The sequence below is a fragment of the Saimiri boliviensis genome, chromosome 14 (genome assembly GCF_048565385.1).
Source record: "Saimiri boliviensis isolate mSaiBol1 chromosome 14, mSaiBol1.pri, whole genome shotgun sequence".
Lineage (NCBI taxonomy): Eukaryota > Metazoa > Chordata > Mammalia > Primates > Cebidae > Saimiri > Saimiri boliviensis.
The window spans coordinates 77,341,837-77,362,552 of NC_133462.1; the positions used below are offsets into that span (position 1 = coordinate 77,341,837).

Here is a 20,716-nt window from a genome sequence, read left to right on the forward strand (position 1 = left end):
CTGTAATCCCAGCTACTCAGGAGGCTGAGGCAGGAGAATTGCTTGAACCTGGAAGGTGAAGGTTGCAGCGAGCTGAGATTGCGCCATTGCACTCCAGCCTGGGCAACAAGATTGAAACTCCATCTCAAAAAAAAAAAAAAAAAAACCACAAAAAACCCACAAAAGTTCATATTAACATTTAACCTTCTTGTTCATTGGCAAAATCTGGTCCTTGGTCCGTCCTCACCTTGAAGTTGAAATTCTTTTACTAGCAGCCACTTAGACCCTGCCTTGACAGCATTTCCTGCCCACAGCAGGCTCTGAACTAAGCCTCGCTGTCTGTTTTGGATATGTGGTGACTCTTGTTTCTAAATTCCCCTTCACAATTGCACTGTCTTCACCCTGCTTCTGCCTCCTAGCTCCCTCTCTGCAGGCAACTATTCTAGGTTGATTCCATTAAGGGAAAATAACTGGTACAGTGGCGTGATCTCTGCTCACCACAACCTCCGCCTCCGGGGTTCAAGAGATTCTCCTGCCTGAGCCTCTTGAGTAGCTGGGATTACAGGTATGAGCCACCATACCCAGCCAATTTTTGTATTTTTAGTAGAGACAGGGTTTCTCCATGTTGATCAGGTTGGTCTCGAATTCTCGACCTCAGGTGATCCTCCTGCCTCAGCCACCCAAAGTGCTAAGATTACAGGCATGAGCCACTGAACCTGGCCAAATTGTTCTATATTTGATGAAGGTTTACAGGATATTTTCATTTGCAAAAATTTATGAACTATAGACCTTAGATCTGTGCATTTTACCATATATAAATTATATCTCAGTTTAAGCATAGAAAAATTAAACCAATGATTATGATCTACTTGGCTAATGTCCATATGCTACAGTGTGCTGAAAAGAAAAATAATGCCCTATTGAGAAGGTAGACATGTACTGCAAGCATCAGCTATGAAAACAGAAAAGCCGAAGACATTGTTAATGGACTGAGCTGGGATTTTTCCAGTTGTGGGGAGCCGAGCCTCTTCTGTAATGTGCTTAATCACTTCTAATTGTACAGTCAGCTAATTATAGTAATTAAGTCTTGCCTTAGTTCAACAGAGTTGAACTGTCATTCTCTTAACAGGACTGGGTTGGATTTTCCTGCATCTAGTGACTTCCTCAGATTGTGGCCTGCAATGGTGCATTCCTGGGGCTCCAGAAATGATCTGTTTGTGCTGGGTTTTCACCACAGAGTGTTTGAGGGGTGAGGGATGTGACTAATCATGGAGCCAGTGAGTCATGCTTGTCAGGTCTCTGAGCACAGCAAGAGCACTTCGGGCTCTGCACTGATACCACTCTCAGCATTCTGATCCAGCCTCGCTTAGGTCCAAGTCAATCATATTTTGAAAACAGACAGGATTATTCACTGCAGCACTGTTTGTAATAGCAAAATAATAGAAACAGTGCAGGACAGGAGACTGATTAAATAAATTATGGTTCTTCCATATAACGTAATACGGAAAAAAAGAATGAGGATGCTCTCCATGTACTGATCTGGAAAGAGCTGCAAGTTATACTGTTACATGAAAAAAGTAGAACCGAGTGCTCAGTGAGGCCATTTGTATAAAATATGAGTATAGGTTTGTATTTTCTTGTTTATGTATAAAGAAACTAAAAAGAGATAAGAAACTTGGTAACAGAGGAGATGTTTATGTGGGAGGGCAAGGGAATTGTGGGCAGGAGGTTTGGGAAGTGGGTGGGAAAGGGATGGAATTAGGGAAGACTTTTCACTGCAAAATCTTTTTGAAATGGATTTTTAAATATTCAAGTGAATGTATTATTACCCAATGAAAGACTGAAATCAATTAATTAAAATGGACAAGAGTTTTTAAAAATAGAAAAAAGTTGTAGAGGAAGTAGGATTCCAGTGATCATATAATCTAACATTTCCCAAATATTGGTTTGTAAAGATACAATGGGAAATTTGTGTATTTAAAGCAATAGTGGGCTGGGCCTGGTGGCTCATGCCTATACTTTGGGAGGCAGATGCAGGCAGATCATTTGAACCCAGGCGTTCAAGACCTCCCAGGGCAACATAGTGAGGCTCTGTCTTGACAAAAAATAAATAAATAAATAAAAATAAAAATTAAATAATGGGCATGGTAGTACTTGTCTGTAGTCCCAGCTGTTCGGTAGGCTGCGACAGGAGGATTGCTCGAGCCCAAGAGGTTCAGGCCGCAGTGAGCCATGACTGTGCCACTGCACTCCAGCCTGGGTGACAGTGAGACCCTGTCTCAAAAAATAAAATAAAGCAATAGTGGAATCTATTTTGACTCCTACTTTTTTATGTTCATGCATAATTTTTTTTTGAGATGGAGTTTCACTTTTGTTGACCAGGTTTGAGTGCAATGGCACAATCTTGGCTCACTGTATTCTCCAACTCTGAGGTTCAAGTGATTCTCCTTCCTCAGCCTCCCAAGTAGCTGAAGTAGCTGAGATTACAGGCATATACCACTAGACCTGTCTACTTTTATATTTTTAGTAGAGATGGAGTTTCACCATTTTAGTCAGGTCAGTCTAAAATTCCTGTCCTCAGGTCATCCACCTGCTTCGGCATCCCAAAGTGCTGGGATTACACGCATGAGCCACAGTACCTGGCCCATAAAAGAATTTTTAAGCAGTTGTTTTCCCATTATGACAAAACTCTCTGAGAGCCCCAGGGGTGTGGGGTGGACACACCAGATAGCCGTGGAGAGCAGGTGTCCAGACTGTGACTTGGTTGCTTTGGCATCTTTCTGCTTGAAAACATTTCTTCTTGTGCATATATATATATATATATATATATATATATATATATCTTTTATTTTTTCTTTCTTTTTTTTTGAGACAGATTCTCTCACTCTGTTGCCTAGGCTAGGGCGCAGTGGTATGATCTCAGCTCACTGCAACCTCTGCCTCCTGGGTTCAAGTGATTCTCCTGCCTCAGCCTCCAGAGTAGCTGGTATTACAGCTTGTACCACCATCCCTGACTCATTTTTTGTTTGTATTTTCAGTAGAGACAGGGTTTCGCCATGTTGGCCAGGCTGGTCTTGAACTCCTGACCTCAGGTGATCCACCCGCCCTGGCCTCCCAAAGTGCTGGAATTATAGGTGTGAGCCACTGTGCCTGGCCTGTTTTTATTCTTAACCATGTTTAATTAATACTCCAAATGATCAAGGAATCAAAAAGAATCTTGCCGTTGAACACAGCTAGGTAATGTAGAACATGAAAATTATTATTCTATAAATATGCCTCAGGACTTTTTCTCTAGATCTGAAAACTGTGATAAATCAACTTCTCATAGAATATTCAGTGGTTCCACTTTATAATCTAGTGTTAATGTGAAACTATTGCAACCAGTATATGAAATGATTTTCTAAGTATTATAAATGAAGACTATATTTGATGTGTCATTTCTGAGTAAAAGATGAAATTATTAAAGTAAACTAGTGGATTTTGGGTGTGCAAAACGTGAGAATTTCACATACATATTATCTATGGGGCAGTAACATAACGATGACTTTACACATTAATTTAGGAAAGTCACTAAACAAAGAACTACAACGACAACAAGGAGCAATAACTACAAACCCTGGGGAGGGAGGAGAATCTCATTGCCAGAGATGCTACATTGTATTATTTAAAATGTCCAGTTTTCACCAAAAAGTATGAGACATGCAAAGATACAAGAAAGCATGGCCCATGCATAGGGGAAAAATGTAATCAGTAAGAACATAGATAATGTCTCAGCCGTTGGACTTATTAGACAAAGACTTTAAGTCAGCTACTTCAAATATATTCAAAGAGATAAATGAAACCATGTCTAAAGAAAAAAATAAAAGTATGAGAATGATGTCTTACAAAATAGGGAATATCAATAAAAACAAATTATTTTCAAGGTCATCAAACATGTTCTGGAGTTAAAAATACAATAACTGAAATGAAAAATCTAGTGGGGCTCAACAGCACATTTGAGCAGGCTGGAGAAAGAATAAGCAAAATTGAAAATGGGTCAAGTAAGATTATCCAGTTTGAGGAAAAGAAAAAAAAAAGAATGAAGGAAAAAACATGAAATTTTTTTTTCACAGCCTCAGAAATCTGTGCGTTCCATCAACCAGACAAATATACTTATAATGGGAGTCCCCGAAGGAGAAAGAGAGTGTTTATATTACATAATACTGTACTCACAGATACATTTTTTTTTTAAATGTCTTAACTAAGATGGCAGCATATGATCATTAACTAATACTTTCAGGTACACCAGACAATCAGAGTGAGATACCCCATGAATGAAATCTATGTTTCAAATGTTTTCCTGATAATTTTGGATTTTATTCAAAATTTGAAAGGCTGCCACAGTTAGATCTATCCTTGCCCTTGCCTTGTAGTGAGGTTGACAAAGAATAATAGTAATGACTGTTATTCACTGTTTTCTTCTTCTTCACCCTGCCCACATTATTAGTGTTATCTTCAGGCTGGGCCTTTTTGCAGAAACCCTTTTTTAAAAAAAAAACTTTTTTAAAAAAACAACTTTTTATTATGGGAAATTGAAAACATATATAGACAATAATATAATAAACTCATCGTTCTTCCACTATTGTCAACTTGTAACCAATGAAGCTGGTCCCCCTCAAAATGTAGTCTTTCCCACTTTGGTGTCCCAAAGCCAATTTGCAAAAACAAAAGAGTGTCAAGCAGTGCAGGCTTTATTGAATGGCCACAGAATTGAGAAGCAGGAGCTTGGTTCACGAATTAACTTCTCAGCTTGTGAAAGTCAGGGAGTCATAAATATAGAACTGCTTTAATGAAGGAATTGGGCATTAAAAGCTAGGGGAGGGCTGGGCGCAGTGGCTCACGCCTGTAATCCCAGCAATTTGGCAGGCTAAGGCAGGTGGATCATGAGGTCAGGAGATCAAGACCATCCTGGCCAACATGGTGAAACCCCGTCTCTACTAAAAATACAAAAATTAGCAGGGCATGGTGGCACCTGCCTGTAATCCCAGCTACTCAGGAGGCTGAGGTAGGAGAATCGCTTGAACCAGGGAGTCAGAGCTTGTAGTGAGCTGAGATTGTGCCACTGTACTCCAGCTAGGTGACAGAGCGAGACTCCGTCTCAAGAAAAAAAAGCTAGGGATATTCATGCCTTTTTTGGGAATGGGTAGAGAACTTCTCAACAGAATGCTGCCTTCCTTTGTTTTTTTTTTTTTTTTGGTCTTTTATAGTTTCTTCTGGTCATTGTGATGATGATTATCAGCTGTCATGGTACTGGTGGGAGTGTCATTTAGCACGAAAATTAGATTATAATGAAGTTAGAATTTCTTCAGAGGTCAAGTGAGCTGCCATCTTGGGTCTCACCAGTGTTTGGTCATGAGGGGCACCTTCTGACCACAGGCATCCTGTCCTAAAGGTAAGCCAGGGTAGAAATTCACCTGTGTCACATAGGCATGTAATATAAAGAAATCCATGGCCTGTTCACTTCCCTAGTCCTGTAATATTTTGAAGATAATCCCATATATAATATTATTTCATCTGATAATGTGTATCTCTAAAACATAAGGACTCTTAAAAAACCTAACTACAATCCCATTATCACAACTGAAAAATAATTTGCAGGGAAAATCTTTGCACTAAAAACCGGGTCAGGAAAGAAAGAAATGTGTCTTTAGCATAATAAAGCTGAGGTCATTATTTCATAGGGAGTAAAGTCAAAGTTGTATTAATTTGAGGAAGATCCCGTCTACATAGGCTAGCGGGAGGTCATTTCTCTAGTAAGCCAGACTGGCAGTCCTTGAAGAAAAACTAATGTTTGTGGTGGTGGGTTATGCTTGTCTTCAAGGTACTTTTGGAGAGAAGCTGGAGAAAAACCCCATCTCTACTAAACAAATACAAAAATTAGCCAGATGTGGTGGTGGGTGCCTGTTAACTGCTGGTGGAGTGGGAGTGAGCTAGCATGGAAGCAGCCAGTTGCCGCCCCATGTTTGTGAAACTAAAGCACCACATCCTCTCCACACTTGGCAGAAGCAGGAGTTGATGACAATCACATTCTCATCCAGCTGAAATCTGATGGTGTAGAGTTTGTAAGACACAGGAAGGAATGAACCAGGAACTCTGTTATGCCGTGGGCTGTCCTGTGGGTTACTAGGCTGGGAAGGCTTGGAGGAAGCAGGCAGTATAAGAGAACAGTTATGAGGGAGGAAGCAACGGCCACCCTTTAAAGGCCTTGAGGCTTGGTCTGTTTCCCCTGAGTGGGAAAAGGGAGTCAGCTGACTTAATCAAGGCAAGTTGTGAACTGTTTTGGGGCAGTTACTTGAAACTTTAGTCAAAATAACTCCTTAATTCTCCTTTAAAATGGACTTTGTATTTAGTGTGGTGAAGATGGGGGAGGGCATGTCAATGTCTGTGCAGAGAGGAGCACCCACCCAGCTGACCAGTGCCCAGCCACAGCCGCCTCAGGGCACCGTCTCCATTCTCCTTGGAAGAAAGCCCTCCCCTACCCCTAGGAAGAAGAGCCTGACACAAAGCTGTGTTCACCCACATCACACACACCTGGAATTCTGCTCTTGGGGACTCAGGCAGACCTCTGGGAAGCCAAGCCCCAAGTGGTCAATGGGGAACTGGGAAGTTAGGTTCACTTCTGGATTTCATTATAATAAAGCAGCCCTAAGTTTAGGCATCAACCTAGAACAGCTAACTTTAAATTTTTCCAAGTGATAATATCAAACAAATGACTTTGAATAAAGTTAAATGTCAGTACTGTGAACCAAAAAGTATCTGTATCAGTTTAGAAATTTATGTTGCGAAGATGAAGGACTCGCGCCCAGGAGACAGGTCTGTGCCTTTCTCCAAAGATGATTTTGAGGGCTTCAGTATTTAAAGGGGAAAAGCAGTATGGAGGGGAAAGATGGAAGGTGTGGTCACATTACTGAATCCACATGTTTTGATAAAAGGAGTAGGCAGGGAAACAGCCAATTACTTATTTGTCCAGCGCTCAGTAAATCTGCACTTTACACAAGATAAGGTGACCATAAAATGGAGATACTTTAATCTGTAGCTACCTGCTTAGGAACATTGCTTGCATGACTCAGCTTTCAGCTTAATTTTTTTCCTTTTGGCGTAGTGAATTTTCGTTTCACAATACCAAAAAAAAAAAAAAAAAAAGTTGGCAGGGGAGGGGTGAGGCTCAGAATAAGGAACAATCCTTTGGCTTGAATATTTCATTTTATGAAAAACTTACTAAATTTTTCTCACTTTTCCACCAGAACGACTAACATTGCTGTAGACCAGTGTTTAGGGGTCACTTGAGTGGGAACTGTCGGGCCGAACTTGGCTCCTACGTTCCTTTTCTCGTTAGGGAGGGAGTGACGGGGCAAATCTGCGTGCTGGTGGTGGCGGTGCCTCCCAGGGCTGCTCCGCGGGGCCGCCGACGGCTGGACCCGAGCCCCGTCCTGTGCTGGCTGCGCGCCCCCGAAAACCCCGGCGGTCAGCGACTGCGGGCACCGGCAGGCCGGCTAGACCAGCAGGCAGACAGCGACTCAGGTGAGGGCCCTGTCTTTCTATCCTCGGGACGCAGGTGGCAGTGCCTTCCTGTTTTGAGGATGGCGCCACACAAAACAAGCATCATCAGCCCGAAGGGCCCGGACGCCGGAGGCGGAAGTGCGATCGGCCTTGCTCGCCGCGCTTCCCCGCCTCAAAGTGCTTTTTGTGGACTCTGGGAAAGCGGCTCTGGCTACGTAGAGTGGAGCAAACAGCAGCCCTCGCCCGGTCCTTAAAGCTGCGGCACCCTCCACGCCCCGCAGACGCGTCTGCTCGGTCCATCAGCCTGCCCTTCCAGGCCCGCGCGGAGGCCCAGCAAGCACCAGCATGGAGGCCACAAGCACACGCGCGGCCTTTTCGGCCGCGCAAACCGCTTCGCATGTATAAAAGGCTCCCGTTCTTAGGACGCATGCGCGCAGGCCACCAACTCCAAAGCCAGGCCTCCTGCCAGGATTTGCTAACTAGCGGGAAAGGTAGCTGGGAGGTAGGGAAGCGGAGAAAGGGAGGGGACCTGTCGGCTAAGACAGCCTCCCACTGGCGTCTCCTGCTCCGCCCTCAGTCGCGATTGGCTACAGACCCGGAGCACGGGCCGAGCACGCTCCCACGTGCCGAGCGGCGTTCGGCAGGCGGACCGCGGCGCCGCCAATGGGAGCGCCCTGCGGGGCGGGGCTTGGGCGCTGGGCCTCCCCAGGCGCCAGCCAGTTGATAAATAGATCCGGAGAGCGTGGTGGGCGTCAGCGCAGCTGCAAACGCGCAAAGGCAGCTAGAAGGTGACCGCGGATCCCAGCTTCCTGCAGCCGGGTAAGGCTGCCACCCGCCGGCCTGCCGCGTGCCGGGGCGCCGTCTGGCCGCGGCCACAGCTGGGCTCAACACCCACCGGAGCCCTTCTTGCATTCCCTTCATGTCACAGCACGGCTTCCCCTAGCGAGTTTCGCGGGCCGCGAGCTTCAGGTCGGACGCAGTGGGCGCGCCTCAGGTGCAGGGTGGGTCCTCTGCAGCCGTCTCCCGTCCCTGTGTCCACCTCACCCCTCGGTCCTGCTTCGGGGAGGAGACGAGGGCCGCCTGCAGAGCCTTGGGTCCCTGGAACACGCCCGCTGCCTGCCCGACCGCCTTCCCGCTGCTAATCACCCGCTGCCCGTGCCCTTTGGTTGCCAATACAGCTTTCCTGCCTCGCTTTCTAATGTTGTTCTTAACTCCCAGACCCCCTTGCACTGTGGGTCTTGCTGCTCTGACTGCCTCTGGCTGCAGGTTTGGGTCAGAACTTTGACTTCCTTGACTGGAGCCAGCTGTTGGGCTTCACAGGTGGGAATTTGGGGTGGACTTGGGACAGGGGGTCCTTTTTGATCCTTTTTTCCTTTTGCTTTTCTTTGGCCTTTTCTTTTCTCCAAGCACTGGGGGTCTTGTGAGTGGTTTGTGCTTACTGCCCTAAACTCCAGCCTTTCCAAGGCTCATTCCTACCCATGGCACAGAGGTAACAAACCTCTGCCAAACCCGCCTTGGGCGATGGGGAATGCTGCAGGGGCAGGTTTGGGTGTTGGGATTCCCCATCTGGGTGCAAGATTTCAGCTTCCTGAAGGGTGAGAGGCTTGTGTACAGGCTTCCAGCCTGAGTCGGGCCTGCAGCCTGTTGAAAAACTGGTGCACGTTCACTTGGGCCTTGGATCTGTCCACGTGACATGACTGGGTAGCTTGTCATGCCAGGCTTACCTGATTGCCAAAGGATTTGAACATGCATTGATGCCAGCCTGCCAGTTGTCACGCCGTGGATGGGTGGGTTTCCCTGGCAGGAGGGCTCTTCGGAGACTCTTCTTTCAGAGGAAAGCCTTTCACCTGAGGAGAGACAAAAGGGGAGCTACAGGAGCAGCGTTTTTAAGACTCAGGTGCTGGGCGTGGTGGCTCAGGCCTGTAATCCCTGCACTTTGGGAGGCCGAGGCAGGTGGATCACCCTTAGGTCAGGAGTTGGAGACCAGCCTGGCCAAAATGGCGAAACCCCATCTCTACTAAAAAAATACAAAAACTGGCCAGATGTGGTGGTGGGCGCCTATAATCCCAGCTACTCCGGAGGCTGAGATGGGAGAATCGCTTGAACCCGGGAAGCGGAGGTTGCAGTGAACCAAGATGGCGCCAGTGCACTCCCCCCGGGGCAACCAGAGCAAGATTCAATGTTAAAAAACTCAAACAAACAAAAGACTCAGGCGATGACTTTGAGTGTTTTGCTCAGCCTTGCAAACAGTGCAGACTATGCAGAATCCTCATGATTTGGGGCCTAATGTTGGGCGATTCAAAGGAAAAGTAAACCGGACAGTCTGGGCCCCTCCCTCAGAGCCAGCGTGTTATCTAAGACAAAGTTTTCAGCCTGTGGACGAATGACGTTTTGGACCCATAATTCTGCCGTAGGGGGGCCTGGCCTATGCACTGTAGGATGTGCAGCAGTATCCCTGGCTTCTGTATTTTAGACTAGCACCACTCCCCGCCCCTTCTAGCCGTTGTGACCATCAAAAATGTTTCCAGACATTGCCACATGTCCCCTGGAGGACAATATCTCCCTTGATTGAGAACCACTGAGGTAAGACTCTAAAAAGAGTTTTCCTATGCTGCCAGTGGCCCCTCTGGGACCTGCCCATGAGTAGGTGAGAGGTTTAGGGAAAGAGTCGTGTTGCGCCTCCTGCCCTAACCCAGTGGTAGAAGCCATGTAGATTGGGCTACCTGTGCACTTAGGAGGGCAAAACCTGCCAGCAGGAAGTTAGGAGGTAGACACCCATGGGCATGTACCATGGTTGCTAGATGTGTGGCAGTGACTGGCTGGCTGTGTTAGGGGTCCTGGGGAATTGGAAGATTGGTAGTTTTTTTGGGACACTGCAAGACTAGGGGATTTGCACATGAATAACTATAGGCCAGTTTTTAAAGAGCAAACGTTCAAGCTGAGTGCTGGCACAAAGGCTAACTCGGGTATCCGCAATTCGTTCTGCAAGGAGATGCTTTATTTATCCTCACTTTTTGCTCAGACGTCTCTGTGTCTTGTGATGTGTGAAGGGGCCAGGCCCACATCTGCAAGGAGTGGGTGCATTTCAAACAAATGTACGTGTATTTTTACACATACTGTCTGAGGGCACAGCTTGGACATGGATATAATTTATGGAATTCTTTTGTTGTTGTTTGAAGCATCAGTGTCAAAGTCGGTGAGCCTTTTCTTTTCTCCTTGGTCAGCCTGCTCACCAAAGAGACATTTTTATGTGTGTGCAGAGAAAGGTGCTTTAATTCTAAGTCTTAATTTTGCCTTCAGTGTAATACAGAATTTATGCCTCAATTTCTAATTCCCAAACTGATAGGTTTGCAGAAAAGCTGAGAAACAGTGATTTCTTGCACAGGGCAAGGAAAACCATCCAAGTCTATTCAGTGAATTTCTCTTTCTTGCTCTTAATTGATCCTGTGGGGATGCATTGGGATTTTCCTATAACACTCCTTGGTCAGTAAGGGATCTTTTGGGTGCCCTTGGTTGCCGGTAGAAAAGGATCAGGAAGGAAGGTCACTTCTCCTTTCTCAAAGAGAATTTTAAGGAAGTCTATTATTGGGAAGCTCAAAACTTGGCAGGATAATTTTCCAGTAAGAACCATGGACACTGAGTCATTATCTTTGTCTGTTGAAACAAGAGCTGTGTGCAGAATTAGACAGGAATATTTAGATAGAGAGTTGTCTTGATTTGACAGTGGCATCTGGAGATACTTCCGTCATTCCTATTAAGCAACAGCCAGGAACTCGGGAGAGCCAGTGCAAAGGAGAGCTGGTGGGAGTGAGGGAGTTCAAGGGTCTTGCTTTTTCTGGAGTTGCACGTTTGGCAGGTGGGGGGTGCGGGAGGTGGGGAGCCCACAGAGGTGGTTTGTGAGAAGTGAGGATGGCCTGAGTCTCCAATGGGAGATAAAACTGAATTCATGGATTCAAGGGAATATATGCAAGTGGAATTTCTAGACTGACTGGCTGGATATATGTCTGGGATTTCTAATCCAGGGGAGAAGCTGGATGATGGAAGAAGAGCTGGTTTGGGAGAAGGTGGTCATCTTAATTTTAGACATGATGGGAGCCTATGGGACTTTTTCCCATCCTGTTATATTAAGGTATAATTTGCATACAGTAAATTCATCCTTCTAGGTGTGCAGTTCTGCACAGTTTGACACACGCACAGAGTCACATAACCCCACAACAATCAAAGTAGAGAACAATTTCATCACCCTCTGAAATTTCCCTGTGTCCCTTTCCAGTTGCCTGCGGGTCTTTGAAGCAGTGATGCGGTATGTGTGCGTAACTCGGTTTGTTCTAGAACCGAGTTCTGTGGTTGAGAAGTCTTGCCTGGCCTGAGGGTGGGGAGGCATCAGTGCAGAGCCTTTGGAGGGGCTCTGGCAGTGCAGGAGCCAGTGCAGGTGACTGGGAGGCAGGATCATGGAGGCACAGCCTGGGAACTCCCAGACCTTAGAGTAGTGGGAGGAAGCTGAGGAGGCGAGACCAGGGAGGAGGGAGGAGGAGAGAGGGAGGGCTTCTGGGAAGAGTGTGGGGCCAGCAGGAAACACTGTGGGGTGGGGGCAACTGAGGAGACCCACTGGCTTGAGCCCTCAGGTGTCAACAGAGGGGCAGCTGGGGTGTGGGGACAGACTGTGTGCCGAGGGAGCAGGGAAGAGGGCAAATACACTCTGTCCTTGGGAGATGGTGGCCATGTCTAGGTGCTGGAGGAGAAGCAGAGTCTGTGGGAGTTTTCTTTAAAGGTTGGGTACAGGAGACTAGAGAGTAGGCTGGAGGGGAGGGCAGTAAAAGGAGATGGAAGGCAAAACAAACAAACAAACAGGTCAGGGGCAAGGTCCTGTTGGAGGAGGGAGGAGGAGGATCAGTGTGGAGGAGATGGGACAGAGGCAGAGGAAGGGTCAGAGGCGTGGCCACGCCCGTCTGCTTGCCCCAGTTCTGGAGTAACAAAGGTCTGCTAGAGAGGGGGCCTTTAATGTGGGAGGGCCAGGGGTGGGGGTTTGAAGAGCCTTAGGTACCTCAGCGCCCTTGGAGGAGTTGGTTGTCCCATGTGTGTCAGAATGTGTGTGTGTGTGTGTGTGTGTGTGTGAGTGTGTGTGTGTGAGAATTTGTGTGTGTGTGTATGTGTGTGGGGAAGGGGGGCAGGAAGATGCTTCTGTGTCTTGTGGGAAGGCCCAGTCCCTTATCTCTCTCTACCTCCTCACTGTCCACTGGAGTTTTCCATTTCCCAGAGGTGTGTTCCCTGAGAGAGGCTGTAGGGCCCCTCTCTGCCTTTGTGAAGACAGCAGGGTGGGCCTGCCTCTCACCCCTCACTGTTCATAGAATCTCTAGAAGGATCAATATCCGCGTTGTTCTGAGCATTACTCTGTAGACCTGTCACATCCCAGCTTGCAGAGCTGCCCTGCGTGTGCTCTCCTTGTTGAGCTTCTGCGCTCCGGGATGCCTGGCCCTTTCCTAGCCTCTGGGAACTAGGCTTTGTCCAGGCCAGCTGCCTCACTTACACATGAGGACATGAGAAAACGCAGGCCCCACCAGGAGAAGCCGTGTGCCCGCAGTCACCCATGGTTGGTGGCCTTGCTGTTGGCCCTCCCCGTCAGCCCTCATCACAATATATTCGGTGTCCTCTGGGAACTAGAGGACCTGGTGGCAAGTCCCTGCTGTCCACAGGGCTGGCTGAGAGGTCCTGAGGACAGTCCACATGAAAAAAAACGTTAAGGTTCAAGCTCAGAGCCTGGGCCCCAGCCCAATGTTTGTTCTCTGCTTGGCACAGTTTTTGCTGGGCACAGATACAGGCTCAGAGAGGGTGAAAGTAAGAATCAATGCCTGCTAAGCTGCGCTGGTTACTGTTTGACAGGTGCTTAAGTAAACATCTCTAACCTTCCTGAGATTGAAAAAATGCCTGCGGCTCTTGTTCCCTAGGGTGTTTATTCAGCCATCATTGGGTCAAGGGTTGAATAGTGTGTGGCTGCCAGGCCTGTTGCAGCTGTGTTACTTCGGCGTGGTGCTCACGCATGGTTCCTGGGCCAGGGCTGATTGGCCTGCTGAGGAACAGCTGCCTGCCGGCTCTAGCCCCTCCTCTTCCCCCATCCCCATCTTAGACAAGGACTGGGACTGGGGTGAAGCAAAGGAAGCAGTAGAAGTGACTGCGTCCCCTGCTGCCTCCCTGAGCATGAGCGGGATTTTGAAGCTGGCTTAAAAACTCATCTGGCTTTGCCTCTGTGAAAATCGCTTTTTGAACAGGGAGTTGCTGCTGCCGTTTCTGTGGCTGTGCATGTTAGGTGGCTCAGGTTCCCCTGAAGCTCAGCCTCAGTGACCTCTTCAGTCCTGGGCTCTAGATGAGGGAACTCAAGAAGCCACAGAGCCTGGGTGCCTGGGCCCTGCCTCACTGACTCATAACAGTAATTCATGGTGTATATTAGGACATTGCCAGACCCCTTGGGGGATACAGAACGGGGAAAGAGAGGGCCCCTTCCTCTTGAGGTTACCGGGCAATAAGGGAAATGGGACAGGCACACACAGTCATACGGGGCATGGCGAGGTGACCTTAGGCCATTAAGAGAAGAGGGAGTTCGGAGGACAGGAGATGACTTGCCTATGGGGGGTTTAACAGTCCAGCAGCGTGGCTAAGATTCCAGCAGGGAAGTGATATTCCACAGGGAGGAGGGAGCAGGGTGTGGAAGCTGGAAAACCTGTGTGTGTTGGCAGGGCTGGTGGGGGTGACCATTCTGACGAAGCACTGGGGCACGGAGGCAGCTGGCGGCAGCTGGTGAGCGGGATCGCTGCAGAGGTGTCTGGGGCTCCAGAGTGAAGTGCCTGGCTGGTCAGGCCAGGGAGCATGGAGATCAGTGAGGAGACGGCCACCTCTCCTGGGCCTGTGGTCACCTCGATCCCTACTGAGCCTTTTCTTATTTCTGGTTGTGTGTGTAGTTGTTGTCTGTTCAGGGTTCTCCTTGTCTGGGTTAACTTGGTGATTTTAAAAGCTATTGAGGTTTTGCATACACATGTAGTGCCTGAGGGTTGCATGTGACCTCAGGGCAGAGCTTGTTTATTTAACCTCCATACCAGTGATGTGTGTGTATCCACACCTGGGCTGTGTGTGACATTTGGAGGTGATGCTAATAAAGGCTGGTGCCGGTGTTGAGTGTGGCAAGACTGAGGGCCTCATGCCCGATGGCTCCTTCTAGCTCTTGCACACCCAGAGGTGGTCTGCAGTGTGGGATATCTGCCTCTGTCCTGGCAGTTGAGGAACTTTGCAGAGCAGGGAGTTTGGCCAGACGGCCTTTGAGAGCCCAGCTGGCTCCAGGATTTTTATGACTCAATTTTCTGCAACCAGGAAGACACACTTCAGGATGTAAACCTTGTTTATGTCTCATGTTGAGTGACTATTGATTTAACAAAAAAGGAGTTACTGATTTGGGGTAGGGTTCTTATCTGCTGTTTCTCAGCTTCCTAGGCAGCAAGAAGAAAGGACTGGAGCCTGAGTCAGACAGGTGTGGAAGGGTCCAGCATCCCACAGCTTTGGCCCATAGGAGACTGCTCAGCCTTGATGAGCTTTAATTATCCCATCAGTAAGTGGGGATTATTATACAAACCAGGAGGCCCTGCAGTCAGGAGGGGCTCTGTAGGGCGTGGAGTGGAGGCAGCGGCGTGTGTCCCTCGCTGCCTCTATGTCTTCCCCTGAGCACCCCATGACCCCACACCCATGCCAGTGCTTGCCTTGCAAGGGGGTTCTTGTAAAGGAGGCTGAGGAAGTGGAGGGATGAAGGAATGATTAGATGGTGGATGAATTTATATCAGCCCAAGCCCAAGCTGTGGACTGACGATGTGGAGAGGGAACGCAGGCGTCAGCAGTTAGGCTGTGAGCCTCCTGGAACGGCAGGAGGAGAGTTGTACAGGAAGTTGGCATCGGACACCCCCAACCCCAAGGCCTGCCCCTTCATGAGCAGCACTTAGGGGCCACTCTGCCGTGGATAATACAGGAACAGGTGGCCTGCCTTTGTCTGGGTTCACCTGGGGGCCTCTGGGTGTTGGGCAGTGTCTGGCGAGGTGAGCCCATCTCTTAGAGTCAGGAGCAGAGCTGTAATGGGGGGTCCTCGCCCCAACACCAGCCTTATTGGACTGTTCTCATTCAACTTTGGTGACCTTCCAAATGTCCTGGGACAGGTGTGGTTTTTACTCTTGCCCTAGAATATGAATCAACGAATAGTAAATATTTTTGGGCTTTATGGGTCTTAGGTCTTTCTCACAACTGCTGAACTCTGCTCTTGTAGCCGAAAAAGAAAAAAGGCAGCTAGGGACAATACATAGGTAAACGAATGAGCCATAGATAATCTATAAATGGGTGAGCAGGCTGTGTTCCAATAAAACTTTATTAACAATAACACAGGCAGTAGGACTGGATTTGGCTTGAGGACCATGGTTTGCTAACTCTTGCCCTAGAAGAACACTAGTTATGTGTCTTAATTTTGGTGCAGAAAATGTGGTCACTGCATTTACTACCCAGTTCTAAACTAGGATCCTGGTTTTTTTTTGAGGATTGGGGCTAAGCACCCATTCAGTATTTCCATCTTTTAACCCGGGGGCCAACATTAGGGAAGGTAGGCAGACCTGCTGCTTGTACCAAGTGATTTTTTTCCGCACTGTCCCGAGAAGGGCAGTTGAGCCTCTGTCTCCAAAGTGGAAGTGCCACATTCCATCCGCCTGGTGGCCTGTTAGGAGCAGTTGTCTTCTGATGAAGGACAGTGGGTAAACAAACAGAGGCGATGTTTATGCCATTTCAGTCTGCTGCCTAACCCTTGCCCATTCTGCTCTGGACAAGTACTTAAGGGATAGGGAACACATTCATGTGCTTGATTACTTTTTAAAATTTTAACAAAAGATATTTAAGATTATTTTTATTTTACTTATTTTTTGAGACAGTGTCTTCTTGCTCTATTACCCAGGCTGGAGTGCAGTCGTGTGATCATAGCTCACTGCAGCCTTGAACCCCTGGGCTCAAGCGATCCTCCCACCTCAGCCTTCCGAGTAGCTGGGACTACAGGTGCGCCACTGCTCCTGGCACATTTTTTGGCTTGTAGAGATGGGGATGTCCCTCTGTTGCCCAGGTTGGTCTTAGACTCCTGGCTTCGAGCATCGTCCCACCTTGACCTTCCAGAGTGCTGGGATTGCAGGCGCGTGCCACTTCACCCAACCTGATTTTTAAAAAATAACATTTATTTTCTATTGTAAAGGTAGTTCATGTTCTTTGTAGAATATTTTAGAAAATATAGATACAGGTGGAAAGACTGTAGAAAGATTCGTCTTCCCACATTCTGTGAAAAGCAGTCCTGAAATATCCTTACCTGCTACTAGTTTTCAAAGACACCTCCCTCCCTTCCTTCTCTCCTTTCCTGCTCCAAAAGGAAAGATGATAGTTTTGTGACCTGCTTTTTTTACCCCCCTGGGAATATATAATGCACTTCATTTGTCAATAAATATCTTTCACAGTGTTATTTTATTTTTTGAGATGGAATCTGGCTCTATTTCCCAGGCTGGAGTGCAATGGTGTAATCTTGGCTTACTGCAACCTCTGCCTCCTGGGTTCAAGCAATCCTCCCGCCTCAGCCTCCTGAGTAGCTGGGATTACAGGCACATGCCACCATGGTCAGCTAATTTTTGTACTTTTAGTAAAGATGGATTTCACTATGTTGGTGAGGCTGGTCTTGAACTCCTGACCTCAAATGATCCGCCTGCCTCAGCCTCCCAAAATGCTGGGATTACAGGCGTGAGCCACCGCACCAGCCGACAGCGTCATTTTCAATGGCTGTGTGGCATGCCCTCCTAACCAGTCTCAGGCAAGGTTGTGATGTTTACATTCTTGTAGCGGAATGTTCACATCCATTTTTAAGGAAATGTAATTTCACAGGTTTTGCCAGGGAGGGCCTGAAGAGAAGGAGGGAGGGGACCCCCTGGGAGATGTGCTCTTTGAAGAGCCAGCGCTGTGAGCTCAGCCCTGGGGCAGACTCTTGAGTACAGGCTCCTGGGCTCCTGCTGTGAAGGCCTCACTCAGCCGGTCTGTGCTGGGGCTCACTGACTGCAAGGCTGGAGGCTTTTTCTCCTTTTTTCTCCTCTACTGGGTTCCTCATGTATTCAGTTGTCTTTGAAAACTGGTAGCAGGTGAGGATATTTCCGCACCTGATGACAGAGCCCCTGAAGCCGGACCTCGAGAGATAGAATCCGGGAGTTGCCTGAGCTATTTGAGTGATGCTCCCTGGTGTGTGATCCTCAAGATCAAGGTGAAGGTTACGTCTAGAGCCACTCATGGAGTTTGGTTCGGAAGTTCTAAGTCTTTGCCCCGACACACGCATTCTTGTGAGTCCTTGGAGGAAATAGCCAATTCTTTTTCTAAGAGTAAAAAAGGAAAAATTGGCCGGGCGCGGTGGCTCAAGCCTGTAATCCCAGCACTTTGGGAGGCCGAGGCGGGTGGATCACGAGGTCAAGAGATCGAGACCATCCTGGTCAACATGGTGAAACCCCGTCTCTACCAAAAATACAAAAAATTCGCTGGGCATGGTGGTACGTGCCTGTAATCCCAGCTACTCAGGAGGCTGAGGCAGGAGAATTGCCTGAACCCAGGAGGCGGAGGTTGCGGTGAGCCGAGATCGTGCCATTGCACTCCAGCCTAGGTAACAAGAGCGAAACTCCGCCTCAAAAAAAAAAAAAAAAAAAAAGGAAAAATTTCAAGTGTAAAGGAATGTTTCAGTGCCCACACAGGCTAGAAATCGAAAATGTTCATGCCCAAAGTAAAAAGACAGTTCTTGGCTGGGAGGGGAGCAGAAGTGCCAGCCCTCAGGGTGTCCTGAATATCATTGAACAGTCTTTGCCAAAGCGTCCTTGAAGTGACATTCCTGAGGGCCTTTGGAGGTGTGCTCTGTGGGTCACGGTCTTTAAGCTCACTCACTTTTGATTTCCTTTTTCTGTTTCTTGAAGAATAATGGGGAAAAAAAAAGGGCCAGGTGGAAGGCTTCCGCCTAAAGGCAAAGCCAGACTCTTGGGAAGGGGGTTGCAGGTGGAGACTCTTAGGAAAGGGTCTCCCTGGAGACGTCCTTTCTGGCCTCAGGCCTGGGCTACCTCTGCTCCCCTTCCCTCTCTCCCCAGAGCTGGGGTTCTCAAGGTAAGTTCCTGGGACCCAGTGACAGCAGCTCCTGGGAACTTGTTAGAGATGCAGACTCCCGGGCCCCACCCCAGGCCTGCAGAGATGGAACCTGTGGGGGTGTGGCCTGGCACTCCGGACTAGTCTTGGGGTGACTGAGATGTGCACAGCCACTTGAGGACCAGTGCCTCAGACCAGCCTCCCGAGAGGCCTCGGTTCCGTTTGTGGAGTAAAAGTTGCCAGCAGGTGTGAGCCGGTCAGAGACTAACAGGCTTTCTCAAACTTTGGAGGGACCAGCAGAGTTCATTTCTGTTGACGAATATTGATGACCTGCCTGCGCAGTCCAGAGCATGGTGTTGGGTGCTGGAGAGAGGGGGAAGACAGGTGGGGTCCTGTCCTATGGCTGACATCTGATCTGGGAGAGAGGCAGATTCAGGTTGTGGTCACTGCTGCGCTGGAGGGGGTGGGCACAGGGTGCTGGGGGACGTGTTGCGGAGGAAGCCTCCCTAGAACAGGTGATGCTGGTGCTGAGAGCCGGGGGAGGGGGAGGAGTCGTGGCTCCTGTGCACAGGCCTGCGGCAGGAAGCCCCTCTGCTTCCAGGAATGCGTGGGCCCGACTGGACTGGAACCTAAAGGCAGTGGAGGGAAGGCCGGAGCCACGCTGAGGAGATTCTGTGTCACTCAGCGGGAGTATCAGATGCTCCAGGGCAGGGGAGGAAGCTTGGAAAGAAGTGAGGGTAGCCCATTCCTCAGGATAGGGGCCCTGGGAGGGTGAGGTGGGGGTGGTAAGGTCAGTTTGACTGGCAGAGCTGGAGGTACCTGTAGGTGGTTGAGGTGCTAGTTTTGCAGTGGACAGCTGTCCTGTGGAAAGTTTCTCAGTGTGGATTCTCCCTGCCTCTCACCCTGCCTGCCTCCCTCCCTCCCACCCTGCCTGCCTCCCACCCTGCCTGCCTCCCACCCTTCCTGCCTCCCACCCTCCCTGCCTCCCACCCTCCCTGACTCCCTGACTCCCACCCTCCCTGACTTCCACTCTCCCTGGTTCCCACTCTGTTTGGGACAAAGGTTTTCTGTGCCACTTGCTTCTGGCTTCTTATACCAGTCATACTTAGGCTTCTGTGGCAGATGTGACTGCAGGAGACCAGAGGATGGTAGGCCCTTGGCTTTTAGCAAGAACAGACACCATGCTTTGCTGGGGAGAAGCTGGTTTGCAATACCATGCTCTGTCTTTATGGAGGAGATTGAACAGCGGCATGGTAAACGGTGACATTGTCCCTGGCCCGCTTTCATAGAGGAGAAGAGTGACAGATGGTGAATTCTGTGTATGAATGGGACACTTGGAGTGTTTATGGGATCCACCCCTCAGAGTAAAATTCCTTCCTCCTGGTGGGTCCTGAGTGGATATTGTGTGATGCTTTCATCTGCTGGCTGGCTTTCAGGATTGCCTGTTGAATTCATTTAAAAAGAACACAACTCATTTTCCTGTTGCTATATCTCTATCTGACTGGGTAGACAGCCCTCTAGAGTGTCTTTCAGTTTTGGAGACTAGATTTGGAGGTCCCCATGACCCAGATAATTTCCAGCTTGTGTGCAGGTCAGGATGCCCGAGTCAGAGCGTCGTCTCCAGCATGAGTGAGATGGTGTCCCTGGAACGCCAGAGAGTGAAAGTTTGGCTGCAAAATGCCTTCCTGTGGTGGGGAACGCAGCCTTGTGCGTCTTTCTCAACCCCTGTCCCTGGGTTTGGGAAGCTGCATTTATCGCAGTTCTCTTTCTCTCTAGACACCATCTTTACTTACTTAATTTCGTGATCCCCACTCCGTCGTGCTCAGCTATTCACTGAACCAGCATCAACTCCTAATAGTCTAATAATAAAGCCCCTCAGATGTCAATACTTGACCCTCATGTTTCAGGATACTCCCCAGTAGCCATCATGCCACCCAAATAAATAAAAAAGACTGTCAATATCACAAAAGCCTCTTAGAGCAGGTTAGCACCTTAGGACCAGAAAAGGGGCTTGATGAGGCACCCAGAGCACTTCCCTGCA

At 48.6% G+C, this 20,716-nt stretch overlaps 1 protein-coding gene across 3 annotated transcripts in view; it reads left to right on the plus strand.

Moving 5' to 3' along the window:
* COQ8A (coenzyme Q8A) overlaps window positions 1–20,716 on the plus strand; it is a 49,566-nt gene that overhangs the window by 3,303 nt on the left and 25,547 nt on the right. The window contains exon 1 of one of the 3 annotated variants that reach the window (XM_003930288.4): window positions 8,236–8,337. The exons of 1 other annotated variant lie outside the window; for it this stretch is intronic. The gene's annotated coding sequence lies outside the window, so the exon portion shown is untranslated. Of the gene's footprint in view, window positions 1–8,235; window positions 8,338–8,382; window positions 8,520–20,716 lie in introns of those variants that run through there. One more of the 3 variants, XM_074385305.1, reaches the window with a different exon arrangement.